At 34.1% G+C, this 13776-nt stretch overlaps 2 long non-coding RNA genes and 1 pseudogene across 2 annotated transcripts; 1 reads left to right on the top strand and 2 right to left on the bottom strand.

The window, feature by feature from the left end:
* Positions 1–7828: 7828 nt before the first annotated feature.
* On the top strand, positions 7829–12868 carry LOC109188672 (annotated as a pseudogene).
* LOC109188674 lies at positions 8999–10050 on the bottom strand. Its single transcript, XR_002055471.1, has 2 exons — positions 9070–10050; positions 8999–9028 (listed from the first exon to the last, which is right to left on the bottom strand). It is a non-coding gene; the product is annotated as an uncharacterized LOC109188674 (long non-coding RNA).
* Positions 12869–13190: 322 nt separating the features above from the next.
* LOC109188673 lies at positions 13191–13733 on the bottom strand. The gene is made up of 2 exons (XR_002055470.1): positions 13613–13733; positions 13191–13501 (listed from the first exon to the last, which is right to left on the bottom strand). It is a non-coding gene; the product is annotated as an uncharacterized LOC109188673 (long non-coding RNA).
* Between the last annotated feature and the right edge of the window lie 43 nt (positions 13734–13776).

Below are 13776 nucleotides of genomic sequence, written 5' to 3'. Positions count from 1 at the left end.
TAATGGAACGCAGCAAGGAAACAAAGTTCTTATACCACAAATGTCTCTCACCCCTTCTGATACGAGATTGTCATTCAAGTTCCAGCGTAAACAATTCCCTTTGATGCTAGCATATGCAATGACTATCAACAAAAGTCAGGGTTAAACACTAACTCACGTTGGCTTATTGTTGAAAAAATCAGTCTTTAATCACGGTCAATTGTATGTGACTTTTTCCCGAGTCACTCATCCTGATGGCCTTAAGGTTTTAGCTCTAGATGAGGATGAACAAACTTCTGTTAGTACTACTAATGTCGTCTACAAAGAGGTTTTCAACAATGTCTAATTCAAAACAGTTATATTATGTATACTTCTTGCACAAATATAACAAAATTGTTACATATCTACATATTACGTATATATTCCGTTACAAAAATTTCTATAGCTAAATTACTACACGTAAAGATAATGAGACCAATTAATTCAATTATGAAACTTTCATACAAACCTTTCAACGTTAAAATTTGCAATATCGGATATGAAGCAAATTATAATTCATATATTATAACGAATACATACCGTGCAATGCACGGGTGCAAATACTAGTTATTTCAAAAAGAATTCTCCCGCAAAATAAAAAATAATGTCAGAATATAAAGAAAAAGGAAAAAAAAAAAAATGATGTGCGCGTTTCGCGCACAGCTGCGCCAAAGCTGGGCGCGTCTGACTTTCCTTTTCACTTTTTTTTTTTTTTTTTTTAATTCAATTTTGTTTGTTTTTTTTTTTTTTTTTTTCTCTCCCCTCCCACATTCTCTTTCCTAATCACTCTTACATTCTCCCCACTAATAAGGATAAGGATGCTCTTAGGGGACATAGAATAGGCCTCGGCGGCCCTCCAACAAATCCTATGTGAAGATAGCAGAGGAGTTCCTAAAATTGGGCAAATTATACCATGGATTGCGGTTCAGAACGATACCGGTTTTTTTTTTTTAATAAAAAGAAACGGCATCCGTTCTGCATAAAGTAAATCTGTTTATGTAATATATTCAGTTTCATTTTATATACACTGCAGTTTCATTTCAACACAACTACCATTTTATTTCGATATAACTACAGTTTCATTCGGCATTATACACTCAAATATGTGAAATTGTTATTCAGTTTCATTTTATATACACTATAATTTAATTACAACACAACTACAGTATCATTTCGATATAACTACAGTTTCATTGGACAATATACACTCAAATATGTGAAACTATTATTCAGTTTCATTTCAACACAACTACATTTTCATTTCAATTCAATTACAGTTTCATTTGATAATATAAAAACAAAATTATGCCAAGCACCTTGTGCTCAGATGACATGTAGTGGCCTCTTTCATGTGGAAGGTTATGAGATCAAGCCTTAGTGGAGACGTTGTTGATTCTTTGTGCTTCATTTACTTAAAAAAGTATGTTTGAACAGATACTACAATGTAATATAGGCATTAAAAAAAAATATTGTGAGACAATTTTTGTAATTAACATAAAAAATACGTGCTCTGAAAGCAACCGTTTCTGGCGTCATTTTTGGACCAGGACCATGGTACACGATATAATTGCTGCTAAAATTGAGGGTGGGTTACGTTGACGGGTAAAATTGGGATGGGTTATTCTATTTACACCACCTATTTTACTATTTGCACCACCTACTTAGTAGGTCAAATAGCTTTATAGGTGGTGTAAATGCCAGCATTAAATATGGTCAAAAATTATTATTTATTTTTTCTTTTTTTTTTAATTTAAAAAAAAAAAAAAAAAAAAAAAAAAAAAAAAAAAAAAAAAAAAAAAAAAAAACCTTCACCCCGTCACCTTCTCCGGTGAGAAGGCGATGGACTGCCTTCTCACCGGAGAAGGCAAATGGGTTGTCTTCTCCGGCGAGAAGGCAACCCACACAGTGGGCTGCCTTCTCGCCGGAGAAGGCAACCCACATAGTGGGCTGCCTTCTCCGGCGAGAAGGCGACCCACTGGGCTGCCTTCTCACCGGAGAAGGCAGCCCAGTTGCCTTCTCCGGTGAGAAGGCAGTCCGTCGCCTTCTCACCGGAGAAGGCTATGGTGCTGCTTCGTTTTTTTTTTTTTTTTTTTTAATAATAATTAAATTTTGACCTCATAAATGTAGATTTAATAGGGTGGTGCAAATAGCATTTTGACCACCCATTAGGCTATTTGCACCACCCATATATTTATTATAATTTACTACCTTTTTACATTTTCAATGTGCTTTATACCTCATTTTAGTCAAAGGGGGTGTAAATAGCAACACCCATTGGGATAGGATTGGTTAAAAGGGTAGAGCAAAGAGCAAAGGCGGGTAACCTTTTCTCAAGAATTAGGAGTCCAAGTGGGTCAATTTGGCATCCCAATTCCCCCACATGCCATCTTCTTTTATATCTCGTGGTTCCACACCTTTCGTGTATAATGGCTGCATTCTTATTTCCACCACACCAAGCAACCCATGTGATCTCCTCACCATTCATTAAATGTCTATTCCACTTCCCAATTCCCTTTGCTTCTCTTCTAATCTGCACTGCCTTAAATAGCCTTCATGCTTCTTTCCGCAGCGACAGGGTTTGAGTAGCGGTTGCGAATTTTTACCTAAATAATATAAAAATTGAGAATTTTAATTTTACTAAATGTGATAAAGTACAATAGCGGGTCATTGTCGAAAATAGGTTTTGGCATGTTACACATCCCCATCATTGTGTTGTTTTACTCTGAATCTTCCAAGTGAGGTTTAAAAGGAATGAAATGGAAATCTGGGTAAGAAGCCAAAGTATCTTTGTTGGAGAATCAATAATGGAAGGAATAAGGGTCAAATAGGCCATCGAACTGCACATGATAAAACAATTAGGCCACTGAACCAAAAAAACCAACAATTAGGTCCCTAAACTAATCAATTTCAAACAATTATTCCAATTTGAAAATTTCCAACAGGTTAACAGGTCATCTCCCAAATTAATTATTCTTTAAAAAAATAAATATTAAAAATTAATTAGTTTTAAATTAAAAAAAAAAAAAAAAAAAAAAAAAAAAAAAAAAAAAACTGGAATCCAGCCGAAGACTACCGTCTCCGGCCGGAACCAGTTTTTTTTTTTTTTTTTTTTTTTTTTTTTTTTTAAGTTTAATTTAAAACTAATTAATTTTTAAAATTTAAATTTTAAAAAATAATTAATTTAGAAGGATGACTTGTTGGAAACCTTCAAATTGAAAAAATTGTTTGAAATTGATTAGTTTAGGGACCTAATTGTTGGTTTTTTAAGTTCAGTGGCCTAATTGTTTTATCGGGTGCAGTTCGATGGCCTATTTGACCCTTATGGAAAATGATATATGGTTGTGCACTTGTACATATATTAAATTCCAAGACAAATTCTCGTTACCTTCTTCACTCTCACCAATCTATCTGCTTTCCTGCATTTGTCTTACGTTGTACAATAAGGACAGCATTTAAATTAAAGCTTGCCACAAAACAAAGAGTCGAGACGATAGAAGAAAACGGTCCATAAAACAATGCCAAACCCAGATGATAGCAATGTGCGATTGTGGGCGGTGTTTTCATGTTCTTTTCCGGTACGTGCTTGCTACTTCAATTCTCCCATGTGGTCATCTATTAGGTGCGTTAATGTTTGTTCGTGATTCTACGAGCACTTTGTAGTGTTTGTTTTATATCATGTCTTAGGATTTGTAGTCGTCTAAAAATATCTTTTTAAAATACATGTTACTTCTGGAAAAAAGACTGAAATGTGAAGGGAGATGCATTCGTTTATCAAAATGTGTCTCCTCTTTTTTGTGGACAAAAATATGAAAAAAAACGTTTGGGAAATGTGTTTGATGTCAGAATTGGTCAAACACAAACGCATCTCCCACTTGCGTATGTGTTTTTTTTTTTTTTTTTTTAATTTGGTCGCTAGCACTTCTCCGCCGGCGACACCGGTCACCGATTTATCAACCGAAGGAGGTAGCCTTCTCCTTCACAGGAGAAGCCGGCAACACCAGTTTGGTTGTCGATTTCCTCCTAAACCAATTAAACCGGTTGAAATAAAAAAAAAATAACAAAAGAAAAATATGAAGAGACAAAAATGCATTTACTAAAATATAAAAAATCATGAAAATAACTAAAAGTGTTCAAAAACAATAGTCTGGACTGTTAAATGACAAAAACGATAGTCTGAGACTAAATTTGGAATTGTTACAAAAAACAAGGGACCTCTGGTGAAATTAATCCAAAAGAATACTCTAATCGATAAATATAAAACTAAAAGAACTATTTCGTAAAATTATAAGGATTAAAAAAAATTTATTTTTAAACTATCACCAACAATTTAGTTTGATCTCACTACTACTACTTATTAAATATCTAAGATTTACAAATTTGGTCCACATGAAAATATTTTCTTGTGAGATTTTTTTTTTCTTTCCAAATATGAAGAAAAAGATATATATCTTATCTTATTTAATTTTGTGAAAAATAAATCATTTGCTATTTAACTTGTATACTAATTGCATTCAAAAACTTGTATACTAATTATTTTATTACTTTATTTTCTACCAGCTAAAAAATTGAATCAAGATTTCAAATAATTTTTGTTCGTTACAAAATTTAAATCCAATTCGTCTTCAATTCACAAATAAAACTTGATCGAGGTTAGAGATCCTAAATCCGATCCCGTAATTTATTATTCATTCCATTTGTCATTCAATGTCTCAACTACTGACGGTGCTCCCACTTATCCACGTGCTCTCACTTGATTGGTACGCCATTTATTGCCGCTTTTAGAGAGTCCACGTTGGATGAGTTCACAGTGGTGAGACAGGAAAAGCATCCGTCTCCATGTGTCGGTGAGGAAAGGGTATCAAATGTACTCTTATTAAAATTATAAACTTTAAAATATACTCTTATTAATCGTATCGTCGCATACATGATAACGAAAGTTCAAACTAATTGGTAAATTTTAATCTGCGAAAATCTTCTTCATTTCTAAAATCTTGTATTTTTTTTTTTATATTATTACAATTATGATAAATATTCGTAAATGATTTTGAGCCGTAACCTACAAAAGTGGTAATTGCTTTGCATTCCAACTATCTAAACGGCTAAACAAATATAGCCCTTTGTGGCTTTGTTTAGCTTATAGGTAATAATTATTTCCGCTTATTTTCTCATGACTATTAAATCTTTGTTAGATTTGGTTTCCAGTTTTGTTTTGTCATATTATGTGCAATGTTTGGTTAATGATTAAAAGTTTTAGAAGAATTTGATTTTTAAAAAATTAAAATTTACTGAACTAACTTAATTAGTACGGAGCAATAAATAAGTTTATAAAATATGTGTGTGCGTGCATATTATTAATTTCTTCGGTTAATTGAAATATAATTTAGTTTGATTAATTTTGTAAATTGTATTTTAATTCAGTAAACGATTTGATCAAAATAAAATTTGATTAATACGATTTGAAATTAAGGAAATAATTCTTAAAGGTAGTAACAAATAATATTATTTTCAATGACCAATTGGTATTTTATTTGATTTATGTGGTGTTTGGTTGGACGCTTTTGTATCTTACTATCCTATTTGTTTTTGTTTTTTTTTTTTTTTTTTTTGTTGTTTTTTTGTTGTTGTTGTTGTTGTTGTTGTTGTTGTTATTGGTACATTTGAAGCCCATATAAGCAAGCATTATCTTACCCAAAAGGCTGAATCCCCAACCCTAAGGATCTCCCACTCTCCGACCCGACAGAGCATGTGAGAGGATGTAAATCACAGTAAGCGAGCATTATCTAAGCCTTAAGCTAGGCGTTAGGTCCGAGAAAGCTATCCTGTTTGATTCTAATTACAATGTTTGTTTACCTATTTTTTATACTCCACTATTAGATTAAAATCTTTTAGTAATCATCAGCGTTGCAAAAATTGCACCTAGGTGCTAGACGGTCGGCCTCCTAGATACCTTGCGATTTTTTCAACATTGGTAATCATGAATCTATTCCTCTTATGGTCATTCTCCTTTACCTTTTTATTAATGGAATTAAAAAATGAAGAAAAAATAAAAACAAGTAAAAGCTGTGTGTGTGATGGTTCACACGTGCAAAGAGTCTCCAAGTAAAAAATGTGGTGAGATATGAACCGTTGATCTAATCTATATCAATGGCTCAAATCATTTTTTTTTTTTTTAAAAACATGTTTCCTGGAACTGATACAATCTCATCCCACTATTGTTGAACTAATGCACCTTAATGTTCAAAATTATGCACCTTTTTCAAACTGACGCACCTTAAATGTGAAACTGATTCACCTTAAAAATATCAAACCGATGCACCTTAAATGTCAAACTAACCTTAAGTGTTGAATTGGCGCACATTAAATGTTAAAAATGACGCACTTTAAGTGTTAAATGACGCACCTTACTTTTTAAAATGACGCACTTTGTTGTTAAAATGACGCACATTAAGTGTAGAACTTAGGACATCATCAATAGTAAAGTTTTTTTTTTTTTTTTTTTTTTTTTTTTTTTTTTTTTGTGATTTTTGAGGAGTTTTTGCAAATGTGATTAGGAAAGAGAAGATGAGTAGGAAGAGAAAAAATAAATAAAAAATCTGATTTTAAAAATAAAAAAATTCGTAAATGAAGTAAAAAATGCGCCCAGCTGGTGCAACTGTAGTTCTCACGCAATTTCAGTGCAGCTATCATTTATTTGTGGCGGGTCCCACTTTCTGCAAAGAACCCCATATTTGCAGGACCAACTTTCATCTTCTCTCACTTGTTTCTCTATCTTCCATGTTGGCATTTATTCCTAAAAAACTATGAACAATCCCCCTAATGGGGATGCTCTTATAGATCTTATGTGTATAACTGACGCACCTTAAGTGTTAAAATGACGAACCTTTAGTGTAAAACTTATGCACCTTAAGTGTTAAAATTACGCAACTTCAGCTTTCAATAATACGCAAAATTGTCATAATGCCACTGCATTTTTTTTTTAATTTGTCTTCATTCTGGACTATTGATTTTGACAAGATCAATAACTATGATTATTCTGCATGTTTCACCTGAGAAAGCTTCCGCACCTGATTGTGTATATATATATATATATATATATATATATATATATATATATATATATATATATATATAGACACACACATGTATGTGTATATATATGTATTATATATCGTTATATATTTATTTAGATTACAATTCCTACTATTTACCAAAAATTTTATATAATTTTCCTAACACTAATTGCTAGTACTAATTATTTTTATTTCTAATCGGCTAATCCAGTTATGGTTCTTATATCCCAATCAAATGTGACCTTAATATAACTTTCACAATAAGTTCTAAAGTTCTTCCAAAAGGCTGAATCCCAATCTTAAGGGTCCCCTACACCTCGACCCGACAGAATATTTGGGAGGATGTAAATCATGGTAACTCAACGGAATAAGTTCTAAAGTTCTGTTTTTATTCTTTCGTGGATATCTTATACTTTTTGAAGACAAATATCAAACAAAGAAATATGATATATTTATTCAATATATACTTAAATCATCCACCTGTATTTATATAAAAAAAAATGATATTATTTGGTGAATGATATTGGGTAATATATAACTCCGTATTTCATAACTATTATACGGAGTTATATATTATATTGGGTAATATATAACTCCGTATTTCATAATTAAAAAAAGAAAAAAAACGTGCCTATGACGACAGAATCTTAAAGTAATTCCAATCTAATTCCCGCGGCATTCAACGCGGCATTGGTTTTGGCTTTTCGGTTAATAGTTCTGCTATCCCACTCTTCTTCTCTCTCAAATTATATAAAATAAAAAGAGCCGTACAGTTAATAGCTTATTATTGCAGAACACAGAGTGCGTGATCACATTCTCTCTTTCAGAAACCAACATACATGTCCGCACATACTCTGTATATCGGCTTATGAATATATACAAAGCTCGATCTCGAGATTAAACTTCAAAAGTCGAATCTAAAGAGGTAGAGCTGTGATTTTCTGAGCTGTTTTTGATATGTATGTGTGAACTGAAATGTTTGTTCAATCTGGATTTATATAGTTATGCTGTGTATGTATAGGTGCAGATGCAGTGGACAGGGAAGAGTGAGCTTGGATCTGAAGGGAGAAGTGAAATGAGATGAGAGTTTCGTTGGGCGGAAATTGAGGATTCAGAGATGAAGTTTTACATATCGGCGACGGGGATTAAGAAAGTTACGATTTCGAATTCTCGTTCCGTTGAAGGCGGAGAAGTTTTCGCCGGCGGGATGAAGGCAAAAGGATCGCCCCGTATCGGTCGGCGGATATCTCACAAGACGGTGATGTTTCCGGCAATATTAACGCTTTGTTTGCTTTGTTCCTTTCTCTTCGTCAGAATCGCTTTTCTCTTCCTTGAATCTGCTGCCATTTGCTCCTCCTCTCTCGGTAACTTTGTTTCACTTTTATTTTTCATTTTTTACTTTGAACTTTTTTTTTTTTTTTTTTTTTTTTTACGGTGCGTCTGTGCCTTAAATTTCGCCATGCGGAATACGCAATAATAATAATATTTTTTTTAATCAATTTGCAGGTTGTCTTGGATGGAGATTTTTCGGCGGGAGTGATTCGGCTCTGGTAATTAATTACCTTTCATATGACTAACTTAACCTAGTATACTACTGCATTATTAACGCCATATTGATTCATTTAAGTGCATTAGTGATCATGCTTCCTGTCTATTTCACCATTGAATAATTTTTTAAAATTCTCGTATTTTAAAATTTATTTTTCGCTATCATTAAATAATAAACTAATATAAAAAGTAAATATAAACAGCATAAATCAATGTAGCCATCACTCAAGTGGATAAGACTATAAGAGTGGATTAGAAGTTTTTATCCGAGTAAAACAAGCACGTGAAACTGCTTCGCTGCGAGCCTGCGATACTTGTATCACTCGGCAAGGGTGTCCACGTGGGGCACCTTGGGAATTTTGAGGCTCACAATCTACGTTCACATGTTGCAACTCTTTTTTTTTTTTTTTTTTTTTTTTTTTTGCGGACCAACTTTTTGTAGCGTAGTTGCATTTTACAGAACATACCAAGCTAGACTAGAAAATTCGATTTCAATATTTTTTTCTCATTAAGCTAATTATTAATTGCTCTATTTCACTTGGGGTAAGCTAGCATCGAATTGGGCTTTAAGATGCCTGCCGACAGCCCCAGTTTGATTCTCTTGGAAAGTAGACTTTTCGCATTTTAATAATAATGGACACCCATCATATGGAGACTATTAGAGATGAAAGAGTCAACAATCAACTTTAATTTTCAAATTCAAATCATTCTTGGCCTCAACTTGTGGAATTCTCTATGCTCTTAAATCATTTTTACTGCTCCAAGAAATGGTATAGTACGTAGCTTAGTAATTCTTTTCTTTTTCCTCTTTTTGATGTGGATGTGGGGTGTTAATAATAATAACTTATTCTTTATGTTACTTTTTTTTTTATCCTGCCTAAATTACAACACTAAGTCAACCAATACTTAATTTGATATTGGGTATGAATCTAGGATTTGAAATTTAAGTACAGTTTTTGAGTATTCAATCTTCATGGATGAGCTTAATCAGGAGCTGTCAATAATCAATCTCCACTAGCGAACCTTGCCAGTTGTATAGCAACCTAGCAATAAGTCACTAGATTTTTAGTCCAACTTGATCAGCTTTATCTCTAGAGCAAAAACACCAGGGCAACACTGAGAACGTACGGATTTGCATGAAGTCAAGAATTGGTCTAAATATAATGAGGATAATGCTTCCAACTGGTGTAACCCACTTGAACGTGATAAAAGTTGGTTGGCCATTCTCATCTTTATGCTGTCAGACGTCATCATTAATTTAATTTAGTTCTTGTCTGTTCCTTTTCGTAATGATGTGTGTTTTGCCTAATGGATAAAAAAGCTCAGAGAAGAGCTGACGAGGGCATTGCTGGAGGTCACAAGCATTGATGGTGAGAATGGAATTGGGGGAATGGAGGGTTTAACTCCAGTTGCAGCCTCATTCAATGACCTTGTTAAGGAAATGACTTCAAATAGACATGATATCAAGACCTTTGCTTTCAAGGCTAAAGCTACGGTAACAAACTACTTTCACCACCATTCAAAAAAAAAAAAAAAAAAAAACTACTTTCACCACCTGCACTGTGATTTTGTTGTTTACTTGGTTTTACTTCTGGGTTGTTTCCCTTTATTCATTTACAGTTAACTCTCTGCTTGACCCAATATATAACTTGCTTATAGCAATACATCTAGCTTGCTTATTGTCTTACATTAAAATATTTAATCAATATTTTCTAAATATATTGTACTGTTTTTGTATACAATTCTCACTGTAATATGGTAAGCAACATTTGAAGATATGAATCTTGAAATTGTGTTGCCACATTAAATGAGGGTGATGGTATGCTACTATTTGAAAGGCCATTGAATCAAATCTTAGCCACATATACCTGCTTGATATTGTTTGTGTTGCAGTGTAACTAAGGCCTTGGAAAAATGCTCTAAATAAATTTGTGGGACCATATTTGTTTTGGCATCTTTCAAATACAACTAGGACCAGTTTGTCCTCTCCTACTCCTATGATGAAATTTGTTTTCTTGGGAGCTCTCTGTATCGTTTAGTAGGATAAATGCATCTTGCAGTGACAGACCAAAGTTTGTCTAAGTTTATCTTCCTGAATGGCTGAATATACAGAAAGCTTAGCTCTGAACCTTTTACTCTTCCTGGAATTATGTAACTTGACTTTATTTAATGCTGTCATGATACTTCTTTGAACTTCGGATTCTTTATTACAGAGTATATTATTATTATTATTATTATTATTAGTAGTAGTAGTACTAGTAGTAGTGTTGTTGTTGTTATAGACACAACTACTTGTTCTTTTACTTGTTGATTCCAGCTTTCAGACTTCGAAGTACTTTTTTTTTTTTTTGAAGGCACTTTTGAAGTACTTTTAAGAATTAAGATCTTTAGAAAGTATGTCATATTAATTAACAACTTTTTTAGTGCTTGATTCTTGTTTTGGACCATAGTTCATTTTCAACTAAGCATTTAATGTAGCATATACAGAGTACATTCTATTTTTGGACTTTTGGTATAAATCTGGGATGTCAATTTTATATAAGGTTTTTTTTGCATGCAGTTGCTACTCCACTAAACTGGTAATTTAACTGCCTTCTATTTCAAGGTGACTTGATATGTTAACTGGGGTGCCTTCTGCACCTAGAAAATTGTCAGTGAACTATAAATGTTGATTGATTGTTACAGCACCATATATGATAAATTACTACTTATTAAAAGACAATTACTAACAATAATAACAGTGAATGCCTATTTTGCATTTAGATGTTGAAGATGGAACAGATGGTTCAATCAGCCAGGAAGCAGGAGTCCATTTACTGGCATTTCGCTTCTCATGGTGTACCCAAATGGATGCATTGTCTTTCTCTCAAGCTGGCTGAGGAATATGCAGTGAATGCCTGTGGCACGATCTCGCTTACCTGCACCAGAATATGTTTCCCGCCTCACTGACCCTTCTTTCCAACACGTTGTTCTACTAACGGACAATGTGCTTGCTGCCTCTGTTGTAATCTCCTCTACCATCAAAAGCTCAATGACCCCAGAGAGGATGGTGTTTCATGTAGTGACTGATAAGAAAACATACCACTGCTATGCATGCATGGTTTGCAATGAATTCCGTTAACTCAGCTGTTGTGGAAGTAAAAGGCCTGCACCAATATGATTGGCCTCATGATGTGAATATTGGATTAAGCAGATGCTAGAGATCATAACTTGATTTGGGGCCACAAATTTGATAGAGTCAAGGATGAAGTTGCTGCATTTGAAGATAAGCTTGACAAGGATCTAGATTATCAATGGCCAACCAGCATATCCCTTTTGAATCACCTCCGCATTTATATCCCTGAGGTAATTACTTAATTTCATCTGTTTTTCTGATAAAGGATGATCTTCAATGCTGTCCATTTAGTGAAGATTGATTAGTTACCCAATTTCAGCTCTTTCCAGATCTGAACAAGATTGTATTCTTGGATGATGATACTGTTGTTCAACATGACTTATCATCTCTGTGGGATTTAGACCTCAATGGCAAAATTGTTGGTGCAGTTTTTGATTCGTCGTGTGGATATGGATGTTGCCCTGGAAGAAAATATATGGACTATTTCAATTTCACAAACCCATTCATATCATCCAAGTTAAACTATGATCAGTGTGGATGGCTTTATGGAATGAACATCTTTGACCTCCAAGCATGGAGGAAGGCAAATATTACTGCAACTTATCATCAATGGCTTAAATATGTAAGTGCATTCAGTTCAGCCACAATCAATTGCTTTATTGACTGGCATTTCCAGCATTGCTCTGTGCACCACACTGAGGACCATAGATTGAGCAAAGCTTAAACCTTCACAATAAGTCTGGTTAATCTTTGTATGATTTGCAGAACCTCAACTCTGGTTTGAATTATGGCGTCCTGGAGCACTTCCGCCTGCTTTAATAGCTTTTGAGGGTAAGGTGCAGCCAATTGATCCTTCATGGCATGTTGCTGAATTGGGTGATCGATTTCCACAAGTTGAAGAATCAGTGTTGAAAGCTGCAGCTGTAATACATTTCAGTGGACCAGCGAAGCCGTGGCTTGAGATTGCAGCCCCTAAGATACAAAGCTTGTGGAGCCGAAATGTAAATTTCTCAAATGAATTTGTCAGGGATTGCGGAATTGTGAGCGCAAGAGCAAAGAGGGCGTAAGTCTCTCCTCACTCGGAAAGAAGTTATCAGAGAAATAGTTTGAGTCAGGGGAAGAAGGTATTGCCTTCAGTCTCTGCTTATACTACTGAGATTGTTTTCCTTGTCCATAAAATAGGAATAGATGAAGGTAGCCCTATACAGTCTTGAAATCTGACTTTAACGACATCGATATATATAGCATATGTCATTATGAGTAAATAGAACACTATAATTCTGTTCTTAGTCAACCAATATGGCAATATAATGCTTTAAATCATCGCTTCTTCCTTTTTATGCAAACAGCACCATACAGGACTAAAACATTAAGACATGTATTATGAGTTATTTTGTTTGTGATAGATAGGCGGTCCTTTCTGATTGATGCATCTAGAAGGTAGCAAAGGAAACAACACCATTGTATATATTAGCAGAGAGCTTTAGATGTCTGAACCACTGGAAGGATGGATCAAACAAGAATATTCTCTCTCTAAACCCGATTCAAATTCTTAAGCACAAACGGGCAAGCAGCTAATTAGAGCCCATTGCTGAACTGGAAATAACTTGTTCTTCTGATCTTAATGAACGATTTTACAAAACTATAAAAAAGCAGAAAAATAAACAAGGTGATGCATTCCCATGACAGAATAGATAGCAGACGTACAGATCGACCTGATTGCACTTAAGGTCTTTCCCAGGTCAGTTACCTGTTCCAAATTAAAGCATCATCAGCAGAAAGAAGAAAAAATCATCAAATCATTATATTGCCAATCATGCATCTTTTTGAAGACAGTAAGAGAGCAAATTAAAACACGTACACGAGTTGAAGAGCTGTTTGGTCGTGGCGAGAGTAATGTTGATTAGGCTCGAGGAGAGTTAATGGAAGAAAGTTGTGAGCGTCGTAAGTCTGGGAAGTTGTCATAGTCTCCTGGTATTCAGATCCTGCATCAGGTTCATTTGCTGTTGTGCTCTTTCAAACTCA

Source organism: Ipomoea nil, unplaced genomic scaffold, assembly GCF_001879475.1.
Source record: "Ipomoea nil cultivar Tokyo-kokei standard unplaced genomic scaffold, Asagao_1.1 scaffold1467, whole genome shotgun sequence".
In the NCBI taxonomy this organism is placed as follows: Eukaryota; Viridiplantae; Streptophyta; class Magnoliopsida; order Solanales; family Convolvulaceae; genus Ipomoea; species Ipomoea nil.
The sequence above is the reverse complement of the archived record's forward strand: the minus strand, read 5'-3'. Positions and strand labels throughout refer to the sequence as shown.